Source organism: Delphinus delphis, chromosome 3, assembly GCF_949987515.2.
Source record: "Delphinus delphis chromosome 3, mDelDel1.2, whole genome shotgun sequence".
NCBI lineage: Eukaryota > Metazoa > Chordata > Mammalia > Artiodactyla > Delphinidae > Delphinus > Delphinus delphis.
In genome coordinates this window covers 81,245,471-81,265,930 of record NC_082685.1, presented here as the reverse complement: position 1 = coordinate 81,265,930, position 20,460 = coordinate 81,245,471, and the positions used below count along the sequence as shown (strand labels likewise).

At 39.0% G+C, this 20,460-nt stretch overlaps 1 protein-coding gene across 2 annotated transcripts in view; it reads left to right on the top strand.

The window, feature by feature from the left end:
* The window catches only part of EPB41L4A (erythrocyte membrane protein band 4.1 like 4A), a 254,860-nt gene that overhangs the window by 81,681 nt on the left and 152,719 nt on the right, over positions 1–20,460 (top strand). The gene's annotated exons all lie outside the window — the stretch shown is intronic.

Genomic DNA, 20,460 nt, shown 5'->3' with positions numbered 1-20,460 from the left:
ACACAGCCAAAAATAAATTAATTAATTAAAAAAAAATAAAAAACCTTCAGATGATGGTTAACAGTACTTGGTCTGAGAAGCAGTTACCATTGGTGCCTGAAGAGTGTCTCCTCCATTGCCCCTGCTTTACGTTATCCTAACGGCCCTGAGCTAAAAAAAAAAAATTAACGTCTTTTCTGCTTTCTCAGAGAAACTGAAATCTATTATGTCAAGAATATTAAATAAAAGTATAGTGAATTTTTATAGGCTTAACATTAAAGAATTTTTCGAAGGGTTCATTTCCCCTTTGTGAAGGAGTAAGCTGTTTGTGTGGAACGTAATAGTTATCATTCTGTGCAGCTGGTAAAAACCTGCCTTTCTGGTTTGTAATGTCATGTTAATCTGCAAAGGTGTTGTTACTCATTTGAAGAATCCTTTGTTCTGGTTGAAAGCCTCACTGATGGTATTTTCAAATAAATTTATCCTGCCTGGGAGTCTTTCTCTGTGATTATAAGCCTCTTGTAGCTCCATTCTTTCCAGAATGTTGCTAGGATGTCAGTAATGAAAGTAATCTATTCCTCTATTTGCTGAGATTTAAGTGGCATATAATTTACCATCCAGAAATATGTCACAGGCATTTATTTACTTTCATTTGAAAAGTAAATTAATAAATTGTAACATTTAAATGAAGTTTTTCTGAATGGAGTTATAAAAAGTCAGAAGCTTCCTTTATTTCTTTATTTTCTTCTTAACTGCCTCATATCCAATCTTTTTTGTTTTCCTGATGATGGAAATCCAAATTCTTGTTAGATTTATTTTATTGCATAAAGAAAACTGTGTATCTTTATATTTGATGTATAAAAATTGAATATCAAGCCTCTAATTTTTTTGTATCTTACAAATTTCAAATGTAAGATACTTAAAAAAAAAGTAAGATACCAACGTCATAGTCTATTAAGTCTTTTGAAATTATATTAACACTGAAACAAATGTATGTTTTTCAAATTAAACATAGACCAAGTAGCTTTGAGTCAGTGGTTATACTGAAGTCAGCAGGATAACTGAATCCATCCACCTTTCTTCACTCTCATAGGTTTGATTGGTCAAGAAAAATGGAAATCTTCATTGAGAGACAGGAAGAGAAGTTTAATTCATAGGCCATCATGTTTCCAATACTGCATCTTTCTCTTCCGTGTTTCTTGGCCCTTAGTACTTATTCAGTGAACTTTCGGAGGGTCTTACTGTGTATGGATTATTGGACTGACATGGAAAGGAAGTGGTGTGTAATGTTCAGCACCTGCTTTCAAAATGTCTAAATATTGGTGGCAAAGTTAAGAGAAGTATCAAATGGCTTTAATAAAGGCAGAATAGTGTAAGTCTAGGAGAAGGACAAAAGTAAGACACTTTGTAAGTCCAGTGGAGGCCGAGGTCATAATGAGTTTAAGGGGATACGGACAGGCTTTATGGAGAAGGTGGTATTTGCACTTGGTCCTGAAGGGTAAGTGGGGTTTTGTTGAGGACAGAGAGGAGGGAAATGTTCCACAAAAAGGGAACAGTACAGACAAGCCAGGATGCGGGGAGACCTCATGAAATTCTTTTTCTGTTATTTGTGTTGGCACTCAACTCATTCTCTCAAAAGTCTCAGTAGTGGATGTGCCTTATCTGTCTATGACAATATTTTATTCATTTTCCAGAAAATCCTTGGGCATGTTGCCAAGTGCTTTGGTTGTAGTTATGTCTTATTTTATAGCATCTTGTTGATTTTCTCATTTTGGCAGAGATTTCTTCTAGAAATGGTCAGAAAGACTTGGAATGGTGCTAAATACAATCACATTCATGAGTTTCCTTTGCCAAACACTGAAAGAAGTAAAGTTAAGAAATAAGTTTATATTAAACTTCAGGTGAAATGAACCATCTCCCTTGGAAGTGAAGCCTGTGTCTCAGCGTTTCAAGGACTGGGGGCACTTGGCCTCCACGCTGGTATATGATGGCCTAGAATAGTTAGGTCTGCCTGCTCAAAGGGCTTGGGAAGAATTCAGATTAAAAAGTCTTAAAGTCACTGTTTTGAGGGCTGCGAGTGTGAATTGTTGGTGTAAACGTGGTCAGAATGTTGACAGCTCACCATCATAGTGCTATCTTCTCTCTCCGCATTTTCCTTACTTAATACCTCATAGCACATGAGCCAAATCTACAAAATAGCTATAGCTGTGAGGAAGAAAAAGATAATGACTAGTTCCTACTTGGCATATTTTTTCTTTAAAAATTTTTTTTACTCAGATAAGACGTGCATAGTTACTAGACAAATGTACCAAAAAGCTTCAGAAAACCAAGTCCTTCCTTGTCTCACTTTCTAGAATTTCTTATCGGTCCATAGCCCCCCCCGGCTTCTCCAGGGTTCTGATAGGCCAGTCACCTGCTTCCTCCATCAAGGTTCTTGGTATTATATTCCAGGTGCGCCTGACTCTCCTATGGCAGTCTTTTTTTTTTTTTTTTAATTTTTTATTATTATTAAAAAACTTAAAAAAAAATTTGGCTGCATTGGGTCTTCATTGCTGTGTGTGGGCTTTCTCTAGTTGTGGCGGGCAGGTGCTACTCTTCGTTGTGGTGCGCCGGCTTCTCATTGCGGTGGCTTCTTTTGTTGTGGAGTGTGGGCGCGGGCTTCAGTAGCTGCAGCATGCAAGCTCTGTAGTTGCGGCACACGGGCCACAGCGTGCGTGGGCTTCAGTATTTGTGGCATACGGGTTCAGTAGTTGTGGCTCGTGGGCTCTAGAGCACAGGCTCAGTAGTTGTGGTGCATGGGCTTAGTTGCTCCACAGCATGTGGGATCTTCCCAGATCAGGGATCGAACCCATGTCCCCTGCATTGGCAGGCAGATTCTTAACCACTGAGCCACCAAGGAAGTCCCTCCTCTGGCATTCTTATTAGTGTACTTCTTCCATCTTATAGATATTAATCACTTGCTGGCATGTAAGAGGTACTCAATAAATGTTTGAAGGAAGTCATGTTTCTTTCATAATATCCTTGATGATGTTTTCTTGTCCTTTTCTAGTAATGAATCCTGGACTGGCCTCTTCCTTGCCCAGTGTGTTTCTAGTTTGTTCTTTGGCTCTCATGGCAGTTCTCTATCAGTTCTTAATTTCTTTATTCAAGGATGATTTCTTCAGAACCTGAAGACTTTCAACTCAAACTGCAACATACAGCCCACAGGCAGTGTCTGTGAAGAACCCATGTGAAGAATGAAATTATCCATAAGTGAAAAGCAGAAGACATCCCCATGTAATACAACTGAGGGGGAGCGAGACTGAAAGGGGTCAGTTCGTGTAGGACGGGCAGAAATGTGAGCTGGTGGTGTCACCCTGCCCCAGTAGCTAGTGTATTGCTGGCATCCAAGCTTCCTGAGTCTTGTCATATTGCAGTATAACAGATGAGAAGTTAAGCGGTTTTCATGTACATGTTTGCTTGAAGAAGTGACAGAAATATAGTATTTCTGAGGTCCACTTGGCTCTGTTCCAGGCATGTGTACAGACACACCTGTAATGTACAGAAAGCTGTAGAAGGAGTCATGAAACATCATGTTTTTTTCTTAGGTCAGCTCTGGATTCATTGCATAACACTGCATGCTTTCCTTGTGGTTTCTCTGTAGAGGATAACATATGCTAAAGGCTAATATTTGTAAAGTATTTTCAGCACCAGATTCTATATAAATGCACAACCGTCACAGGATCAACAGACTTACGTTCTGGTATTTTTCCAATGATAGTGTTGGAGACGGTGATTCTTTTTTTTTTTTTTTTTTTTGCGGTACGCGGGCCTCTCACGGTTGTGGCCTCTCCCGTTGCGGAACACAGGCTCCGGACGCACAGGCTCAGCGGCCATGGCTCACGGGCCTAGCCGCTGCGCGGCATGTGGGATCTTCCCGGACCGGGGCACGAACCCGTGTCCCCTGCATCGGCAGGCGGACTCTCAACCACTGCGCCACCAGGGAAGCCCGAGACGGTGATTCTTGCATGAAATTTTTGCAATCTCCATATAGACTTTCCAAACTTCTAAGCTGGTTTTCCAAGCTTGCCCTTGTGTATTTTCTTCATAAGCAGGGCATTTTATCTTTTTTTATGCTTTTTGAGTAGATGATATGTGTGAAAAGCCTAACATTTCTTGTGGAAATAGAGGTATAAAATGTTTTTGTATAAAGACAACCTTGATTTAGATGTATATTTTTAAATATCTGCCCTGTTTCAGTGCTGTAATTTCAAGCATAATTCATTCCTCTTTTTTTCATGAAGCACTTTTTTTACCTGCTTGGGATAGAAGGATTAGGTGGAGTTCTGTGGCTCTACCTGTTCCTGTCTGTGTCTGGATAGGAGAACGGACCCAAAGGGGAAATGAGATCAAGGTGGAACACTGGCTGGTATGCCAGCCTTCCAGAACTATGTTGTTTTTTTTTTTTGCGGTACGCGGGCCTCTCACTGTTGTGGCCTCTCCCGTTGCATAGCACAGGCTCCGGACGCGCAGGCTCAGCGGCCATGGCTCACGGGCCCAGCCGCTCCGCGGCATGTGGGATCTTCCCGGACTGGGGCACAAACCTGTGACTCCTGCATCGGCAGGCGGACTCTCAGCCACTGCGCCACCAGGGAAGCCCCAGAACTATTTTGAATAGGAAAGATACAGGTGCATTTTCCAGAACCACCTGAAAAATAGGCTGGTCTCAGTTGGCCAAAAATTGTTTGAGAAAAATTCCTGAGACGAAAAGGCAAACGTAAAACAATTGAAGGTGAAAACTGTAGCCCAGAACATGGGCCGGAGAACCATGGGAGGGCGTAGTGATGGATTGAGGATTGCTTCAAGTTTAGTGGCTGTGGATATTAGGATGAGGAGAAGACCCAAGCAGCTGTCATGTGGTATCTATCTGTAGAGCCTGCAGTGGAGAAAATCAGTTGCTTTCCAATAGATTAACGATAGCCAGTCAGAAAGTATAGTATAACAGTAAAACGATAAAAAAAGCTAAGAATAAGCCTGTATTAGTTTTCTATTGCTGCATAACGAATTACCACTAATTAGTGGTTTAAACATACTTCTATTTGTTATCTCACCATTCTGAAGGTCTGAAGTCTAGGACGGCATGAGTGGGTTCTTTTCTCAGGCTCAGAAGGCTGAAATCAAGGTGCTGGTCAGCTGGTCTCTTATCTGAAGGCCCTGGGGAAGAATATACTCTCAAAGTCTTCCAGGTTGTTAGCAAAATCCAGTTCTAGTGGTTGCAAGCCTGAGATTCCCATTTCCTTACTGGCTGTCAACTGGGGATTACTCTCAGCTCCTTGAGGCTGCTTAACATGGCCCCCTCCATCTTTCAAGTGGCAAGAACCTATGGAGTTGTTCTCATGCTTTAAATATCTCTGACTTCCCTTCTGCCTTCCTCTTTTGCTGTAGAAAGTGCTTTGCTTACTAGGGCCTAAGTGATTAGGTCTGACGCACTCCAATAATCTTCCTATTTTAATGTCAAAATTGTGACATATGACACAATAAGAGGGCTGATATTTTAACATACTCACTGGTTTCAGGGATTAGAGCAGGACATTTCTTTTGGGGGGAGGGGGCATTTTGTAACTGTTGCCTACCACAAAGCCTAAGTAGAATTTTGTAAGACCTACATGAAAAAAGTATAAAATTTCCTTGATGAATATAAAAGAAAACCATATAGGTTTCACTTTGTAAATATCATATCATTACCTCCCAAGTTATCCAGTCTGTCAATTCAATTTAATTCCAGTCAGATTCTTAACAGAATTGTTTATTAAATTGGCAAGCTGGTTCTAAACTTCCTGTAGTAGAGAAAAATGCCTAAGAATTGGCAGAGACAAATTTGAAAGAGAATGATCGATATCAACAAACTATATTAAACTAAAGTTAATAAAATCTTGGAGGATTAGTCCAGGAGTAATCCATGGCCTAGAATGAGGATTCATTTAGTAGATGATAAAGTTGCTTCAATCAAAAGGGAAATGATGGGCTTTTAGGTAAATGGTGGTGTAGTTGTCTGTCCATTTGGAAACGAAATTAGGCCCTTATCCCAAGCACAGAAATAGTTTCCAGATGGAGTGAAGAACTAAATATACTAAGTGAAATTGTACAAGTATTAGAAGTATTAAAGAGAATTTGCTTATAAACTTTGAGTTAGAGAATACCTAACCAAAGTGCTGGGAAACGTGATTGGTTAGTCAGCACATGCTAGAGCACTTCTATCAGTGTTAGGAAAACGCAAATTAAAATAATTACCCCCTCCCCTCTTTTTTTGCTCAGTCAGATTGGAAAAATTTTGCTCATTCCAAATGCTGGCAAGGGTATTGAGACGTACTCTCATTGAATGAATTGTAATGGTCTTTTTTGCAGTGCCCATTGTAATTTTAAGTAGGCCTATCCTTTGAATGAGTAATTTCACCAACAGATTTTACCTTAGTTAAAGACATAGGGACATGAGCACAAAGAGACATTTTCTGGATGTGGCACTGTTATTATAGCAGAAAATGTCTAAGAACCTAAAGATTTATCATGGAAGGGCTTTTTGTTTATAAATTATCAAATGGATTTTGAATAAAGGACCAGTTAAGTTTAACTAAGGTAATTTAGAGTAAAACGAAATATCTGTGCGATTTTTAACAAGAACTGTCTTCTCACAGTGTGTGCTTTTATCACCTCTTATCACCCACTTCATTATATATTTAATCAAAAACGTTTCCCTTATATTACAATACATTTTCTAAAAACAGTGCAGTGTTCTTATCATACGTGAGTGAGTGTGTAATGGTAATTCTTTGAGGAAAGTGCAACTGAACAAAGCCCTGCTTCATTAACATAATGTGTGACATCTTGGGGATTTCTTTTACTACCCTGTTGTACCTGTCATTGATGGGAAAAAAGAAAGGAAAATCTGTATCTGTACATATAACATCAAAATGGATTCTTTTCAAGATTAATGTGTATATGGAGTAATGTTTGCTGATTAAATGTTTATCTTATGTGTGAATAATATTTAATATATTAGATGATAATCTTCATTTAAAGATGATGTAGTGGGAGGGGGAGAAGAGAGATTAGATTTTTTAGACAGGTATTAGCATTTACCAAACAGGTAAGGGAAATATTTTCCTTATGTCTGTGCTTATGTGAAAGAGATAAAGTCAAATATCTTCACAAGGGCTTTTCAGAAGGTTAACTTTGGTGGTTTTTATCTTTAGGTTTATTAGTTAAGGATTGAAAATAAAAGCTTTGGTCATGGTGGCCAAGATGGTAGAGTAGGAAGACCTTGAGCTCACCTCTTCCCATGGGCACATCAAATTACAACCATTTACAGAGCAATTACCTCTGGGAACAACCTGAAGAGTGGCAAAAAAGATTTTCCACAAGCAAAGATGAAAAGAAGGAACCACAATGAGATGGGTACGAGAGATTCATTACAGTCAAGTCCTACACCCCTGGGAAGGTGACCCACAAATGGGAGGATAACTGCCATTGCAGAAGTTTTCCCTAAAGCGCAAGGGGTCCAGGTCCCACATTGGATTCCCCAGCCCAAGGGGTTTGCATTGGGAAGACAAGCCCCCAGAATGTCTGGCTTTGAAGGCCAGTGAGGCTTACGTATGGGAGAGCTGGAGGGCTGTAGGAGACAAAGACTGTACTCTTAAAGGGTGAATGCAAAACGTCATATGCTTTGAGTCCCAGCACAGAGCCAGTAATTCGAAGAAAGCCTGGGTCAGGCCCACTTGCTGATCTCAGAGAGTCTCCTGGAGAGGCAGGAAGCAAGTGGGATTCCCTTTGGTGACATAGATGCTGCAGCAGCCATTTTTGTTTTACCATGAAGACACAGGTGCTGGCAAGGGACATTTTGGAGTTTTCCCTCTAGCCTGTTAGTGCCAGGGGTTTACTTGTCCACCAGCAGGCCAGCACCAGTTCCAGAACACTCAGGGCCACAAAGCCACCTATGCTGGGACCCAGCTCTGCCCAACGCTGGGCTGGCAACCACAGCACAAGGCAGGACCTGGCAGCCAACTGAGCTGGAGGCCAGTCTTGCCTATTACTGCACCCACAGTAGTTGGACCCACCACCAGAGAAGGGCAATGTACAGGAGAACCCTAGAGCAAATTGCTCTGGTGACTAGAGGGGGCTATGCTGCTGGGACCCACAGGATGTCTCCTATATAAAGCTACTTCTTCAAGACTGGGAAACATAATCGAGCTACCTAATAAATAGGAATAAACACAGAGAATTAGGCAGACAGGTGAATATATTCCAAATGAAGGAACAAGGCAGAACCTCAGAAAAAGAACTAACTGAAGTGGAGTTAAACAATCTACCTGATAGAGTTCAAGGTACTGATCACAAAGATGCTCAGTGAACCTGGGGGAAAAATGGATGAACACAGTGAGAAGTTTAACCAAGAGTAAGAAAATATAAAGACCCAAGCAGAGCTGAAGAATACAGTAACAAATCAGAAATACATTAGAAGGAATCAACAGTAGATTAGATGATACAGAACACCGGATCAGCAACCTAGAAGACAAAGTAGTGGAAATCACCTAAACTGAATAGAAAAAAAAAAAAAAAAGGAAAGAAATAAAGAAAAATGAGAATAGTTTAAGACACCTCTGAGACAACATCAGTTGTACTAGCATTTTGCATTATAGGGGCCCCAGAAAGAGAAGAGAGAAAGGGGCAGAAAATTTACTTCAAGAAATAATAGCTGAAAACTACCCTAACCTGAGAAAAGAAATAGACATCCAGGTCCATGAAGCACAGAGTCCAAACAGGAAGAATCCAAAGAGGTCCACATGAAAAAATATTTTAATTAAAATGGCAGAAATTAAACATGAAGAGAGAATGTTAAGCAGCAAGAGAAAAGCAACTAGTCATATTCAAGGGACCTCCTGTAAGACTGTGAGCTGACTTTTCAGCAGAAACTCTGCAGACCAGAAGGGAGTAGCATGATACATTCAAAGTGATGAAAGGAAGAAACCTACAACTGTGATTATTCTACCCGGCAAAGCTATCATTCAGATCTTTTTTTTTTTTTTAATGGAAAGCATTATCATATGCTTATTCTTTACTGACACATACAATTTCATTATTTTAACTATTTTTAGAAACTATTAACTAATTAATCCCTGTGTTCTAATCTAACAGTGTTCTAATCAACACATCCCTCTTTTTTCCAAGCTCAGATTCATTTCAGTTAAGAAACTTTACAGTATTTGTTGTTTTAATGAAGCTGATACCTTTTTTTAATGTTTATTTTCTTATTAGTCATCCATCTGATACACATCAGTGTACACATGTCAACCCCAATCTCCCAATTCATCACAACACCCCTCCACCCCCTGCCGCTTTCCCCCTTTGGTGTCCATACATTTGTTCTCTACATCTGTGTCCAGTTTTCTGCTCTGCAAACCAGTTCATCTGTACCATTTTCTAGGTTCCACATATATGTGTTAATATACGATATTTGTTTTTCTCTTTCTGACTTACTTCACTCTGTATGACAGTCTCTAGATGCAGCCACATCTCCACAAATGACCCAATTTCGTTCCTTTTCATGGCTGAGTAATATTCCACTGTGTATATGTACCACATCTTCTTTATCCATTCGTCTGTCGATGGGCATTTCAGTTGATTCCATGACCTGGCTATTGTAAATAGTGCTGCAATGAACATTGGGGTGCATGTGTCTTTTTGAATTATGTTTTCCTCTGATTATATGCCCAGTAGTGGGATTGCTGGGTCATATGGCAATTCTATTTTTAATTCTTTAAGGAACCTCCATACTGTTCTCCATAGTGACTGTATCAATTTACATTCCCACCAACAGTGCAAGAGGGTTCCCTTTTCTCCACACCCTCTCCAGCATTTGTTGTTTGTAGATTTTCTGATGATGCCCATTCTAACTGGTGTGAGGTGATACCTCACTGTAGTTTTGATTGGCATTTCTCTAATGATTAGTGATGGTGAGCAGCTTTTCATGTGCTTCTTGGCCATCTGTATGTCTTCTTTGGAGAAATGTCTATTGAGGTCTTTTGCCCATTTTTGGATTGGGTTGTTTGCTTTTTTAATATTGAGCTGCATGAGCTATTTATATATTTTGGAGATTAATCCTTTGATGATTCATTTGCAAATATTTTCTCCCATTCTGAGGGTTGTCTTTTTTTTTTTTTTTTTTCTGAGGGTTGTCTTTTCATCTTGTTTATGGTTTCCTTTGCTGTGCGAAAGCTTTGAAGTTTCATTAGGTCCCATTTGTTTACTTTTGTTTTTATTTCCATTACTCTAGGAGGTGGATCAAAAAAGATCTTGCTGTGATTTATATCAAAGAGTATTCTTCCTATGTTTTCCTCTAAGAGTTTCATAGTGCCTGGTCTTACATTTAGGTCTCTAATCCATTTTGAGTTTATTTTTGTGTATGGTGTTAGGGACTGTTCTAATTTCATTCTTTTACATGTAGCCATCCAGTTTTCCCAGCACCACTTATTGAAAAGACTTTCTTTTCTCCATTGTATATCCTTGCCTCCTTTGTCATAGATTAGTTGACCATAGGTGCGTGCGTTTGTCTCTGGGCTTTCTATCCTGTTCCATTCATCTATATTTCTGTTTTTGTGCCAGTACCATATTATCTTGATTACTGTAGCTTTGTAGTATAGTCTGAAGTCAGGGAGTCTGATTGCTCCAGCTCTGTTTTTTTCCCTCAAGACTGCTTTGGCTATTCGGGGTCTTTTGTGTCTCCATAAAAATTTTAAGATTTTTTGTTCTAGTTCTGTAAAAAATGCCATTGGTAATTTGATAGGGATTGCATTGAATCTGTAGATTGCTTTGAGTAGGATAGTCATTTTCACAATATTGATTCTTCCAATCTAAGAACATGGTATATCTCTCCATCTGTTGGTATCATCTTTAATTTCTTTCATCAGTGTCTTATAGTTTTCTGCATACAGGTTTTTTGTCTCCCTAGGTAGGTTTATTCCTAGGTATTTTATTCTTTTTGTTGCAGTGGTAAATGGGAGTGTTTCCTTAATTTCTCTTTCAGATTTTTCATCATTAGTGTATAGGAATGCAAGAGATTTCTGTGGATTAATTTTGTATCTTGCAACTTTACCGAATTCACTGATTAGCTCTAGAAGTTTTCTGGTGGCATCTTTAGGATTCTCTATGTATAGTATCATGTCATCTGCAGACAGTGACAGTTTTACTTCTTCTTTTCCAATTTGGATTCCTTTTATTTCTTTTTCTTTTCTGATTGCCGTGGCTAGGACTTCCAAAACTATGTTGAATAATAGTGGTGAGAGTGGACATCCTTGTCTTGTTCCTGATCTTAGAGGAAATGCTTTCAGTTTTTCACCATTGAGAATGATGTTTGCTGTGGGTTTGTCATATATGGCCTTTATTATGTTGAGGTAGGTACCTTCTATGCCCACTTTCTGGAGAATTTTTATCGTAAATGGGTTTTGAATTTTGTCCAAAGCTTTTTCTGCATCTGTTGAGATGATCATATGGTTTTTATTCTTCAATTTGTTAATATGGTGTATCACATTGATGGATTTGCATATATTGAAGAATCCTTGCATCCCTGGGATAAATCCCACTCGATCATGGTGTATGATCCTTTTAATGTGTTGTTGGATTATGTTTGCTAGTATTTTATTGAGGATTTTTGCATCTATATTCATCAGTGATAGTGGTCTGTAATTTTCGTTTTTTGTAGTATCTTTGTCTGGTTTTAGTATCAGGGTGATGGTGGCCTCACAGAATGAGTTTGGGAGTGTTCCTTCCTCTGCAATATTTTGGAAGAGTTTGAGAAGGATGGGTGTTAGCTCTTCTCTAAATGTTTGATAGAATTCACCTGTGAAGCCATCTAGTCCTGGACTTTTGTGTGTTGGAAGATTTTTAATCACAGTTTCAATTTCATTACTTGTGATTGATCTGTTCATATTTTCTATTTCTTCCTGGTTCAGTCTTTGAAGGTTATACCTTTCTAAGGATTTGTCCGTTTCTTCCAGGTTGTCCATTTATTGGCATAGAGTTGCTTGTAGTTGTCTCTTAGGATGCTTTGTATTTTTGCGGTGTCAGTCATAACTTCTCCTTTTTCATTTCCAGTTTTATTGATTTGAGTCCTCTCTCTCTTTTTCTTGATGAGTCTGGCTAATGGTTTATCCATTTTGTTTTTCTCCTCAAAGAACCAGGTTTTAGTATTATTAATCTTTGATGTTGTTTTCTTTGTTTCTATTTCATTTACTTCTGCTCTGATCTTTATGATTTCTTTCCTTCTGCTAACTTTGGGTTTTGTTTGTTCTTCTTTCTCTAGTTCCTTTAGGAGTAAGGCTAGATTGTTTATTTGAGATTTTTCTTGTTTCTTGAGGTAGGCTTGTATAGCTATAAACTTCCCTCTTAGAACTGCTTTTGCTGCATCCCGTAGGTTTTGGATCATCGTGTTTTCATTGTCATTTGTCTCTAGGTATTTTTTGATTTCCCTTTGATTTCTTCAGTGATCGCTTGGCTATGTAGTAATGTATTGTTTAGCCTCCATGTGTTTGTGTTTTTTACATTTTTTTCCCTGTAATTCAGTTCTAATCTCATAGTGCTGTGGTCAGAAAAGATGCTTTGTATGATTTCAATTTTCTTAAATTTACTGAGACTTGATGAATGTTCTGTGCGCAGTTGAGAAGAAAGTGTAATCTGCTCTTTTTGGATGGAATGTCCTATAAGTATCAATCAAATCTATCTGGTCTATTTTCTCCTGTAAAGCTTGTGTTTCCTTATTAATTTTCTGTTTGGGTGATCTGTCCATTGGTGTAGGTGAGGTGTTATAGTCCCCCACTATTATTGTGTTACTGACTATTTCCTCTTTTAGAGCTGTTAGCAGTTGCCTTATGTATTGAGGTGCTCCTATGTTGGGTGCATATATATTTATAATTGTTATATCTTCTTCTTGGATCGATCCCTTGATCATTATGTAGTGTCCTTCCTTGTCTCTTGTCACATTCTTTATTTTAAAGTCTATTTTATCTGATATGAGTATAGCTACTCCAGCTTTCTTTTGATTTCCATTTTCATGGAATATCTTTTTCCATCCTCTCACTTTCAGTCTGTATGTGTCCCTGCATCTGAAGTGGGTCTCTATAGCATATATATGGGTGTTGTTTTTGTATCCATTTAGCAAGCCTGTGTGTTTTGGTTGGAGCATTTAATCCATTCATGTTTAAGGTAATTATCGATATGTATTTTCCTCTTACCATTTTCTCAATTGTTATGGGTTTGTTTTTGTAGGTCCTTTTCTTCTCTTGTGTTTCCCACTTAGAGAAGTTCCTTTAACATTTGTTGTAGAGCTGGTTTGGTGGTGCTGAATTCTCTTAGCTTTTGCTTGTCTGTAATGCTTTTGATTTATCCATTGGATCTGAATGAGGTCCTTGCTGGGTAGTGTAATCTTGGTTGTAGGTTCTTCCCTTTCATCACTTTAAGTATGTCATGCCACTTCCTTTTGGCTTGTAGAGTTTCTGCTGAGAAATCAGCTGTTAACCTTATGGGAGTTCCCTTGTGTGTTATTTGTTGTTTTTCCCTCACTGCTTTCAATAATTTTTCTTTCTCTTTATTTTTTCCCAATTTGATTACTTTGTGTCTCAGCGTGTTTCTCCTTGGGTTTATCTTGTATCAGACTCTTTGTGCTTCCTGGACTTGGTTGGCTATTTCCTTTCCCATGTTAGGGAAGTTTTCGACCATAATCTCTTAAAATATTTTCTTGGGTCGTTTCTCTCTCTTCTTCTCCCTCTGGGACCCGTATAATGCACATATTGTTGCTTTTCTTATCCCAGAGGCCTCTTAGGCTGTCTTCATTTCTTTTCGTTCTTTTTTCTTTATTCTGTTCCACAGCTGCATGAATTCTACCATTCTGTCTTCCACGTCACTTATCCGTTCTTCTGCCTCAGTTATTCTGCTATTGATTCCTTCTAGTGTAGTTTTTATTTCAGTTATTGTATTGTTCATGTGTGTTTGTTTGTTCTTTAATTCTTCTAGATCTTTGTTAAACATTTCTTGCATCTTCTCAATCTTTGCCTCCATTCTTTTTCCGAGGTCCTGGATCATCTTCACTATCATTATTCTGAATCCTTTGTCTGGAAGATAGCCTGTCTCCACTTCATTTAGTTGTTTTTCTGGGGTTTTATCTTGTTCCTTCATCTGGTACATAGCCCTCTGCCTTTTCATCTTGTTTATCTTTCTGTGAATGTGGTTTTTGTTCCTAAGTTGCAGGATTGTAGTTCTTCTTGCTTCTGCTGTCTTTCCTCTGGTGGATGAGGCTATCTAAGAGGCTTGTGGAAGTTTCCTGATGGGAGGGAGTGGTGGTGGGTAGATCTGGCTGTTGCTCTGGTGGGCAGAGCTCAGTAAAACTTTAATCTGCTTGACTGCTGATGGGTGGGGCTGGGATCGCTCCCTGTTGGTTGTTTGGCCTGAGGTGACCCAACACTGGAGACTATCCGGGCTCTTTGGTGGGGCTAATGGCAGACTCTGGGAGGGCTCACACCAAGGAGTACTTCCCAGAACTTCTGCTGCCAGTGTCCTTGTCCTCACAGTGAGATACAGCCACCCCCTGCCTCTATAGGAAACCCTCCAACACTAGCAGGTAGGTCTGGTTCAGTCTCCTATGGGGTCACTGCTCCTTCCCCTGTGTCCCGATGCACACACTACTTTGTGTGTGCCCTCCAAGAGTGGACTGTCTTTTCCCCCCAGTCCTGCTGAAGTCCTGCAATCAAATCCCACTAGCCTTCCAAGTCTGATTCTCTAGGAATGCCTCCTCCTGTTGCCAGACCCCCAGGTTGGGAAGCCTGACATGTGGCTCAGAACCTTCACTCCAATGGGTGGACGTCTGTGGTAAGTGTTCTCCAGTTTGTGAGTCACCCACACAGCAGTTATAGGAGTTGATTTCATTGTAATAGCACCCCTCCTACCATCTCATTGCGGCTTCTCCTTTGTCTTTGCATGTGGGGTATCTTTTTTGGTGAGTTCTAGTGTCTTCTTGTCGATGATTATTCAGCCGTTAGTTGTGATTCTGATGTTTTCAAAAGAGGGAGTGAGAGCATGTCCTTCTACTCCACCATCTTGAACCAGTCCCCTAATCCAGATTTTTTTAAAATAAATTTATTTATTTTTTATTTTTGGCTGCGTTAGGTCTTCCTTGCTGCGTGCGGGCTTTCTCTAGTTGCGGTGAGTGGGGGCTACTTTCGTTGCGGTGCGCGGGCTTCTCATTGCTGTGGGTTCTGTCGTTGCAGAGCATGGGCTCTAGGTACGTTGGCTTCAGTAATTGTGGCACGTCGGCTCTAGAGTGTAGGCTCAGTAGTTGTGGCACATTGGCTTAGTTGCTCTGTGGCATGTGGGATCTTCCCATACCAGTGCTTGAACCCGTGTCCCCTTCATTGGCAGGCAGATTCTTAACCACTGCAGCACCAGGGAAGTCCCTATCATTCAGATTTGAAGGAGAGGGAAAGAGTTTTACAGACAAGGAAAAGCTAAAAGAGTTCAGCACCTCAAAATCCTCTTTGTAAGAAGTTTTAAAGGGTCTACTCTAAGCAGGAAAGGAAAAAGACCATAAATAGAAATAGGAAAATTATGAAAGGAAAAATCTAATTGGTAAAGGCAAACATAAAGTAAAGGTAGTTGACCAACCACTTATACAGCTAGTAGGAAGGCTAGAAGATATAGAAAATTATCTATATCCACAAGAACTATATAAGAGATATACAGAACAAAAAGATATAATATATGATGTCAAACACTGTAAACAGTGCGGTGGGGGGAGATTAATGTTAGAATGTCTTCAAACTTGAAATCGTCATCTTAAAATAATCACATGTATATAGGTTGTTAAATATGAACCTTATGGTAAATGCAAACCAAAAATCTATCATAGGAGAAAGGAAGAAAAAAGAACTACAAAAACAACCAGAAGACTTAACAAAATGGCAGTAACTACATACCTGTCAATTACTTTAAATGCTCCAGTCAAAAGAGAGAGTGGCTGAATGGATAAAGAACAAGACCCATGTATATGCTGCCTACAAGAGACTTACTTGAGATGTAAGACACACAGACTGAAAGTAAGAGGATGGAAAAAAGTATTCCACGCAGAGAGAAATGAAAAGACAGCTGGTGGGTAGCAATACTTGTATCAGGCAAAATATACTTTAAAAGAAAGACTGTAAAGCCAAAGAAGGACAGTATATAATCATTTAAGGGATCAATTCAAGAAGAAAGAAAATACAACAATTGTAAATATATATGCACCCAACATAGGTACACCTAAATACATACAGCAAATATTAACAAACATAAAGGGGGAAATTGACAGTAACACATTAATAGTAGGGGACTTTCACAGCCCACTTTCAGGGAATTCCCTGTTGCTCTAGTGGTTAGGACCCCACTCTTTCACTTCAGGGGGCATGAGTTTGATCCCTGGTTAGGGAGCTAAGACCTCACATGCCACTGGGCCCAGGCAAAACGAAAACAAAAACAACACCCCACTTACATCAATGGACGGATCATCCAGACTGAAAATCAGTAAGGAAACAGTGGCTTTAAACGACACATTAGATCAGAGAGACTCAATAGATACAGTTAGAACATTCCATCCAAAAGCAGCAGAATACGTTCTTTTCAAATGAACATGGAACATTCTCCATGATAGATCACAGGCTAGGATACAAAACAAGTCTCCATAAAGTTAAGAAGATTGAAATTATATCAGACATCTTTTTCAGCCTCACTGGTGTTAGACTAGAAACTAACTACAAGAAGAAAACTGCAAAACACACAAAGACCTGTAGGCTAACCAGTATGCTGCTAAACAACCAATGAGTCACTCGAAAAAATCAAAGAGAAAATTAAAAAATCTGGGGACAAATGAAAATGGAAGCATAACAATCCAAAATCTATGGGCTGCAGCATAAGCAGTTCTAAAGGAAGTTTATAGCAGTACAAGCCTACCTCAGAAAACAAGAAAAATGTCAAGCAATCTATCCTTACACCTAAAAGAACTAGAAAAAGTACAAAGCCCAAAGGTAACAGAAGGAAAGAAATCATAGACCAGAGTAGAAATAAATGAAATAGAGACTGAAAAAACAGTAGAAAAGATCAATGAAACTAAGTGCTGGTTCTTTGAAAAGATAAACAAAATTGACAAACCTTTAGCCAGACTTATCAAGAAAAAAAGAGAGGGCCCAAATAAATAAAATCAGAGATGAGAGAGAATTTACACCTGACACCACAGAGCTACAAAGGATCCTAAGAGATTACTGTGAACAATTATACACCAATAAAATGGACAACTTAGAAGAAATGGATAAGTTCCTAGAAACATGCAATGTTTCAAGGCTGAATCAGGGAGAAATTGAAATACAAACAGACCAATCACCAGTAATGAAATTGAATCAGTAATTAAAAAAAAACTCCCAGTAAATAAAAGTCCAGTACCAGATGGCTTCACAGGTGAATACTACCAAACATTTAAATAAGAGTTAAGGGCTTGCCTGGTGGTATAGTGGTTAAGAATCTGCCTGCCAATGCAGGGGACACGGGTTCGAGCCCTGGTCTGGGAAGATCCCACATGCTGTGGAGCCACTAAGCCCCTGAGCCACAACTATGGAGCCTGTGCTCTAGAGACCACAAGCCACAACTGCTAAGTCCTCATGCTACAACTACTGAAGCCCACGCGCCTAGAGCCTGTGATCTGCAACAAGAGAATCCACTGCAAAGAGAAGTCCATGCACAGCAACGAAGAATAGCCCCCGCTCGTCGCAGCTAGAGAAAGCACACTCACAGCAATGAAAATCCAAAGCAGCCAACAAACAAACAAACAAACAAAAAGTTAACATGGGTCCTCAAAGTATTCCAAAAAATTTCAAAGGAAGGAATGCTTCCAAACTCATTGTACAAGGGTAGCATCATCCTGATACAAAACCAGACAAGGGCCCCACAAAAAGAATTAGAGGCCAATATCACTGATAAACATAGATGCAAAAATCATCAATAAAATATTAGCAAACCAAATTCAACAATACATTAAAAAGATCATATACCATGATCAAGAGGGATTTATCTCAGGGATGCAAGAATGGTTCAATATCAGCACATCAATCGATGTAACATACCACATTAACAGATTGAAGAATAAAAGTTATATAATTATCTCAATAGATGCAGGAAAAGCTTTTGACAAAATTCAACCTCAATTTATGATTAAAAAAAAAACTCTTCACAAAGTGGTTATGTAGGAAACATATCTCAACAAAATAAAGGCCATATATGACAAAACTACAGCCAACATCATACTCAGCTGTGAAAAGCTAAAAACATTTCCTCTGAGATCAGGAACAAGACAAGGAGGCCCACTCTTGCCGCTTTATTCAACATAGTATTGGCAGTCCTTGCCACAGCAATTAGATAAGACAAAGAAATAAAAGGAATCCAGTTTGGAAAGGAAGAAATAAAACTGTCACTATCTGCAGATGACATTATACTGTATATAGAAAATCCTAAAGATGTCATCAGAAATCTATTAGAACTAATAAATGAATTCAGTAAAGTTGCAAGATACAGAATTAACATACAGAAATCTGTTGCAGTTCTGTACACTAACAATGAACTATTGGAAAGGAAATTAAGAAAACAGAAAACAGTCTCACAATTATATCAAAAGAGTAAAACAGGAGTAGATCTAACCACGGAAGTAAGACTTGTACTTGGAAAACTATAAGACTTTGATGAAAGAAATTGAAGATGACACAAATAGATGAAAATATATACTGTGGGACCTCCCTGGTGGCACAGTGGTTAAGAATCCACCTGCCAATGCAGGGGACATGGGTTCGATCCCTGGTCTGGGAAGATCCCACATGCTGTGGAGCAGCTAAGCCTGTGTGCCACCACTACTGAGCCTGTGCTCTAGAGCCCATGAGCCACAACTACTGAGCCCTCATGCCACAACTACTGAAGCCTGCACACATAGAGCCCTTGCTCCGCAACAAAAGAAGCCACTGCAATGAGAAGCCTGTGCACCACAGCAAAGAATAGCCCCCACTTGCTGCAACTAGAGAAAGCCTGCATATGGCAATGGAGACCCAATGTAGCCAAAAATAAATAAATAAAATAAATTTATTTAAAAAAAAGAAGATATGTACTGTACTTACATACTGAAAGAATTAATATGGTTAGAATGACCATACTCCCTGAGGCAATCTATAGATTCATCACTATCAAAATACTAGTGGAATTTTTTATAGAACTAGAACAAATAATTCTAAAATGTGTATCAAAACACAAAAGACCCCAAATAGCCAAAGCAGTCTTGAGAAGGAAAAACAAAGCTGGAGGTATCACATTCCATGGTTTCAAGCTACACTACAGAGCTACAGTAATCAAAACAATATGGTACTGGCACAAAAACAGACATATAGATCAATGGAACAGAACAGAAAGCCTAGAATTGAACCCACACTTATATGGTCAATTAATCTATGACAAAGGAGGCAGGAAAATATACAATGGGGAAAAGACAGCTTCTTCAATAAATAGTGTTTGTAAAACTAGACAGCTACATGCAAAAGAATCAAACTGGACTACTTTCTCACATCATATACAAAAATAAACTCAAAATGGATTAAAGACGTAAATGTAAGACCTGAAACCATAAAACTCTTAGAAGAAAACAAACAGTGGGCCCTTTGACATCAGTCTTAGCTATATATTTTTTGGATCTGTCTCCTCAGGCAAGGGAAACAAAAGCAAAATAAACAAATGGGACGACATCAAACTAAAGAGCTTTTGCACAGAAAGAAAACTGTCAAAAAAGTGAAAAGACAGCTTACTGAATTGGAGAAGATATTTGCAAACAATATACCCAGTAAGGGGTTAATATCCAAGGTACACAAAAAAGTCATACAACCTAATGGTAAAAAAACAAACATCCCAATTTAAAAATGGGAAGAGGACCTGAATAGACATTTTTCCAAAGAAAGCAAACTGATGGCCAACAGATACATGAAAAGATGCGCTATATCACTAATCATCAGGAAAATGCAAATCAAAACCACAGTGAGAAACCACCTCATACTTGTCAGAATTGCTATCATCAAAAGGCAACAAATAACAAATGTTTGTGAGAACATGGAGTAAAGGGAACCCTTGTACACTTTTGGTGGGAACGTAAATTGATTCAGCCACTATGGACAACAGTATGGGGGTTTCTTGAAAATTTAAATGTAGAACTGTCATATAATCCAGGAATTTCACTTCTGGGTTTACCTGAAGAAATCAAAAACACTAATTTGAAAAGATATATGCACTCCAGTGTTCATTGCATCATTATTTACAATAGCCAAGATGTAGAAGCAACCTAAGTGTTCATTGATAGATGAATGGATAAAGATGCGGTGTGTATATACACAGTAGAATACTGCTCAGCCATAA